Source organism: Humulus lupulus, chromosome 2, assembly GCF_963169125.1.
Source record: "Humulus lupulus chromosome 2, drHumLupu1.1, whole genome shotgun sequence".
Classification (NCBI taxonomy): Eukaryota; Viridiplantae; Streptophyta; class Magnoliopsida; order Rosales; family Cannabaceae; genus Humulus; species Humulus lupulus.
The window spans coordinates 195,425,753-195,431,868 of record NC_084794.1 but is presented as its reverse complement, the minus strand read 5'-3'; the positions used below and the strand labels follow the sequence as shown (position 1 = coordinate 195,431,868).

General features: G+C 37.9%; 1 non-coding gene across 1 annotated transcript; it reads right to left on the bottom strand.

The window, feature by feature from the left end:
* Positions 1-5,803: 5,803 nt before the first annotated feature.
* Positions 5,804-5,910, bottom strand: LOC133820521 (small nucleolar RNA R71). The gene has a single exon (XR_009886928.1). It is a non-coding gene; the product is annotated as a small nucleolar RNA R71 (small nucleolar RNA).
* Between the last annotated feature and the right edge of the window lie 206 nt (positions 5,911-6,116).

Below are 6,116 nucleotides of genomic sequence, written 5' to 3'. Positions count from 1 at the left end.
GACATCCCCCATCTCCAGTTCAACATCCAAAACCACCTCGGCCATAGAGGAACCCTCCAGATCGAGAGGATAACAGGAGAAAAGCCTCCTCCCTAAGAGGACATATATATCCCACGATCTCACGTTAATAATTCAGGTCCTTGATCCAAGCCACAAGTTGTAAACTTCGCTAATGGAGGTTATTGGATGGAGAGCCAGCACGGAGACAGGCACGAGCGACCTGATGAATCACTTGAGCTCTGCACCAAGTCTTCATTCCGACCCACATCCCAACCTACGTGATCATCTGATTAGAACTCAAAAATATCATTTTATTAGTTTTAAAGTTTAAAATTAATTAAGTTTTAATTAATATTTTCATGGATTTATTATAATATATTTTATATTTGAAAATATTAATTTTAATTTAATTTGTGTTTGATTTTCAAAAAATAAAATGTATTTTGATACAAAGAAAAAGAAAGAAGAACAAAAGAATATATAATTGAAAAAAATGGCTTTTTTGACAAAAGTAGGCCCACAAACCAAGCCCAACCCAAGCCACCAGTAGCCAGCCACGCCTGACACCAGCCGCCTGCCACCTGACGCTGAGCTGCCTGACGCGTTTGCCCCACGGGTCCCATGCTGCCTGTCATGCTGCTAACAGCTGCTCCCCACGTGCCCGACCACGCTGCCTGCCACTTCGCCTGACGTGCCTGCCAACCTGCCATGCCTCCTTTCCGAGCCAACCAAAAGGCGCCACGTTGCCTAGCTGTCTCCCACTCCACCAGCAACAGTTTTTTGATAACCAATTAACGCATGCCACGTGTCTCACTTGCCTCATTTTGCATCAAATTTTGAAGCCACTTTCTAATGCACGAAAATACAAACTTTAGAGAAAATTTTCTCTATAAATAGGGAATCAAAACTAGTGTAACATGATCAGATTTTAGAGTGGAAAAAGACACTTTGTTATTTTGTTTCCTTTCTTATTTCTAGTTTGATTTTGCTTGTTTTAGGTGACAAAAATGAGTGAATTATTTTAGAAATATTAGTGAGGTTAGAGTGTAGTTGTTGTACTTCTCATTCTCAATAGCGATATTAATTCTTCTTATGCTTCATTTCCATATCTCATTAATTATTTTGTTTCTCATCTTCTAATTTCTTTTCTAAAATTATTTAGCATCTTTTACATAAGTTCAGTCATGCATTTCTTATGTAACTTAGATTGTTAATTTATTTTAGTATATTTGTTATATTATATGTCTTTTACTGCATTCTGCCAGTGGTATTTTGTCGCTCTTGGATATATAATATGATATGCTATGAAATTATGAGATATATTCAATTTAATCTAGATTATTTAATTTGTGCTTTTAACATATACATCTTCTAGTTGCAATTAATGGTGTAGAATTGCAACTGTATTTTGAATTAATATCAATATTATAATAGATTTTACAGCACTGCATCTCTACCTTGCCATGCTCTTTATATGATCGCTTTCCCTAATCTATCATTTTACTTTCACGAAATCCATTTCTTCAATTCTACTTTATTTTTATCTTTTATTTACTAATCAAATCTTTAGTTGTGTTTGCCTCTCTATGGATACGACATAGTCCAATTACTACTGCGACCGCTTAGGAGTTTATTGGGCGATATCAATTTTTGGCGACGTTTCCGGGGAGGTAATTCTACAATTAAAGGTTTGCATAGTAAATTAATTTTTTTATTTAAAAAGGAAAAAGTAGTATAATTTTTTTTAATTTCTCTTTTATTTTATTTTTCCTTAGTAATTTTTTTAGTTTTATTTATTTATTTTTTGTTAGTGTTTTATTTTATTTATTTATTTTACTTTTAGGTTTAGAATTTTGTTTTCTAGATTTAGGTTTTTTCTGAAAAAAAGAGCATAAAATTTTAAAGCATAAAAAAAAAACAAAATTGGTGTTTCCCAGCCACCCCTTGGCTTTTGGCTCGGGATTTCAATGCAGTTTTTGAGGGTACAGATAGAGTTGGTGGACGCACCATTTCCTCCCTTGAATTAGCGGATGCTCAAAATTGGAGGGCCTTGAGTTTAGTTGATGAGTTGTGCTCTAGTGGGTCTCATTACACTTGGACTAACAAACAGCCAATGAAGATAGAATCTACTCAAAATTGGACAGAGTTTTTAAAAATGAAGATTGGTTGGACTTGTTCCCTCAAGCTAAGGCTGTTTTCAACTGGGAAATGCTCTTTGATCACTGTTATTGCATTATCAAACCAGGAGCTACTGTTAACTGTAGAATTAAGCTATTTAGATTCTTTAATATGTGGACCGAACATGGAAGCTTTAAAAATATTGTCTTGCAGAGCTGGTGCAAGCCTAGCAAAGGGTATGGGCTGGATCGAATTGTTAGGAAATTAGGTAGACTTCAAATAGTTCTTCGCAAATTCAACAAACATATTATGGGGGATGTTGCTAAGAATTATGTTTTGGCTAAGGATCAGTTTCAGGCTGCCCAACTGTCTCTTCAACGTAATCCTCACTCGATAGAACTACAAAGAGTTGAAATTGCAGCAGGTGATAGCTATGCTTATCATGCTAGAACCTATGAGAGCTTCCTGAGACAGAAAAGCAAAGTGGACTGGCTTCGTTATGGTGATGATAACACGGCGTACTTTCATGCTTGTTTAAAACAAAGAAGAGCCTCTAATTGTATCACTTCAGTAGTGGCAGAATCTGGTAAGATAATTGAGAAATTTGATGATGTTGTGGATCACTTTGTGAATCATTTTCAGAAAATTATGGGAAGCAAAAGCAATGCCTTAATTACCATTCAGCGTTCCTGTTTTAATCTTGGTCATAAACTGACTTTAGACCAGCAGATCAGTTTAGTGAGGCCTTTTACTACTAAGGAAGTGAAAGACGCCTTGTTTAGCATTAGCTCAATTAAAAGTTCGGGGCCGGATGGGTATGGCTTAGGATTTTTCAAAGCCATGTGGAGCAATTTAGAAGCTGAAATCTCAGAGGCCATATTTGATTTCTTTGAGCGCGGTGTTCTGCCTAATGAGGTGAATAAGTCTACTATTTCCCTGATTCCTAAGATTGCTACACCCACTAGGGCAGCGGATTATAGGCCCATTGCGTGTTGCAATTCTATCTACAAGTTTATATCTAAAATGCTTTGTGGTAAATCGGTGATGGTGCTTCCTAGTCTAGTTCATCAAAATCAAGGAGCGTTTGTTAAAAATAGATTATTGGCGCACAATATTCTTATTCTTCAGGATATTATTATAGGCTATAAGAGGAAAAATATTTCCCCTAGGTGTGTGATGAAAATTGACCTGAGCAAAGCCTATGATATGCTAGATTGGAATTTTTTGGAGGACATTCTCACTGAATTCTGCTTTCTGAATAAGTTCATCAATTGGGTAATGGCCTGCTTGAAGGATCCTACTTATTTGATTCTAATGAATGGTAGGGTTCAAGGGGAATTTAGAGGTCGGAAGGGTCTAAGGAAAGGGGACCCGATATCTCCTTTGTTGTTTGTGCTAGCTATGGAGTATTGTACCCGGTTGTTATGTCAAGCTTCCTTGGACAAGGGGTTTCGATTTCATCCTAAATGTAAGCATCTAAAGATTGTCAATCTTTGTTTTGCCGATGATTTGGTCATCTTTTGCAAGGGAGTAACTAGCTCAGTTCAGATAATGAGGGACGATTTTAATGAGTTCTGCTTGGCATCTGGTTTGTCTGCTAATATGGAAAAATCTCAGGTCTATTTTGGAGGTGTGGCTTAAAGAGAAACTCGTCAAATGCTAGACAGGCTCCGATTCTCAGAAGGATACTTTCCTCTAAAATATTTGGGAGTTCCTCTTCGAACAACAAGATGGAAGGCTGGAGATTGCGCTATCATCATAAAAAAGATCCAGCTGAAATTACATACTTGGGCGAGTCGTCACCTATCTTTTGCTGGGAGGGCGCAATTAATTAACTCTGTGCTTCTGAGTATCAGATCATTTTGGATGAGCAATTTTATTCTCCCTAAGAGTGTCACCAAGGAAATTGATCGTTTATGCAGGAATTTCCTTTGGGGAGTTAAGGATAGTAATAAGCAGCGTAGTAAAATGCATCTTACTGTCTGGGATCAGGTGTGCCTGCCAAAATGCATGGGTGGTCTTGGTTTCAAGGAAGGTTGCAACTGGAATAGAGTGCTCCTTGCTAAGTTTGTTTGGGTTGTTTCAACTAAGCAAGATATTCTTTGGGTGAAATGGGTGGATTCTATCTATCTGAAGGGCTAGGATTTATGGAATTATTTAGTTCCCCAAGATGTGAGTTGGTATTGGAGGAGATTGGTAAAGCTGAGATTTGTTTTCCCTGCGAAAAGTCTAGATGAGGCAGTCAAGAACAATAAGTTATGTTTAAAAGTGTTATATCACAGGTTACTTAACAAAGATAGAGCAGCTTTTGCTAATGTGGTCTGGTGCTCTTTGGCTGTGCCTAAGCACAGATTCATCCTATGGCAAGCTACGCTTGGCCATTTGCTCACGTGTGACAACCTTAGTTACTGTCAGCTGGAACTGCCCACAGTGCTCTGCCCGGTTTGTGAAGAGGAGCAGGAGTCCCACTCTCATCTTTTTTTTGCTTGTCCTTTCTCTCGGCAGGTTAGAACTCATTTGGAGGATTGGTTGGGTAGGGGTCTTTGGTCGAGCTTGTATGATAATTGGTGTTCTTGGATGGCTGGTAAACCGAAAGGGCTGAAGCAACAAGTTGCTGCTGCTGCTTTGGCAGCAGCTGTCTACATGATTTGGAGGAATAGGAACAAGTGTATATTTGAGTTTAATTCTCTATCTGTTGGCTATGTAATTCAAATGATCAAGTATTTTTTTGAGGGGTAGACTAGCTAGACTTCCTAAGTTGAAAATTAGAAAAATGACTTAGCCTTTTTTTAGAGTGTTGTTCTGTTGTAAGGCTGTGTAATTGGGATCGGTTTAGTGTGGTTGTACTTGGTTTGTTTGTTTTCAATATAATTTTCTTTTCATCAAAAAAAAAAAAACAAAAACAAAAACAAAGTATTGAGAACATTTATGTAATTTTAGAAATCAGTAGAAACCAAACTTGTTTTGTCTTAGAAAAATTGGTTCTTAAATAAGGTTTGTGTTAGTGTTACCCTCCAATCTTTTCTAAGAACCTTGGGGAGTTCTAGAAAAGCTCTTGGGCCTAAAGTGGTACCTTGGCAGTCTTCCCAATTGGCCTGGGAACATTTTTGGTGTATACTTATTACACGATTACACACTTGCGCTTATAATACTTAAAAAAAATATATTTATGCCACGAAATAGAGACGCACTAGGGAGATTTGTGAGACAACAAGTAGAAGCTTTAGAAAACTCTCCCAGTTCGTCATTTTCTTCCATTCGTTCAAATTCACCTGATTCACCGAGACTTCCCGAACCACCCACGATGGCTCATCAAGATGAAGTCCAACCAAGAGCGCTACAAGATTATTTACATCCTACGCGTACAGCCACACCTTCATGCATAATGTATCCCAACAATATGCCAAATTTTGATTTCAAACCCAGCATGATTAACCTCTTACCAACCTTCCATGGGTTGGAAAATGAGAGTCTATACGTGCATATATGGGAATTCGAAGAGGTGGTGGCTACATTCAACAACCGAGTTGATGTCACCAACATTGTGAGATTGAAAGTTTTTCCTTTCTCTCTCAAAGACAAAGCAAAAAGCTGGTTGTATTCCTTAAGGCCTAGATCTATCGGAACATGGGACGAAATGACAAAAGCATTCTTTGCCAAATATTTTTTGCCTCATAAGACTAGCAGCCTCAAGAGGCAAATCTCTACCTTCATGTAGAAAGACCATGAAACTTTCCATCAGGTCTAGGAGAGGTTTAGAGATTTGATAATTCAATGCCCACATCATGGATCTGAAAGCTGGCTCTGATCAACTATTTCTATGATGGTCTCACAACTAGACAAAGACAATTCGTACAAATGATGTGCAATGGAGAATTCCTTCAAAAAGATCCTGATGAAGCTTTCAAGTACCTCGACGATCTCGCTGAAAAGTCCTACACATGGAATGGACCGAGTCCTATGGACAAGCCACGATCAACTGGAATCTACCAATTAAG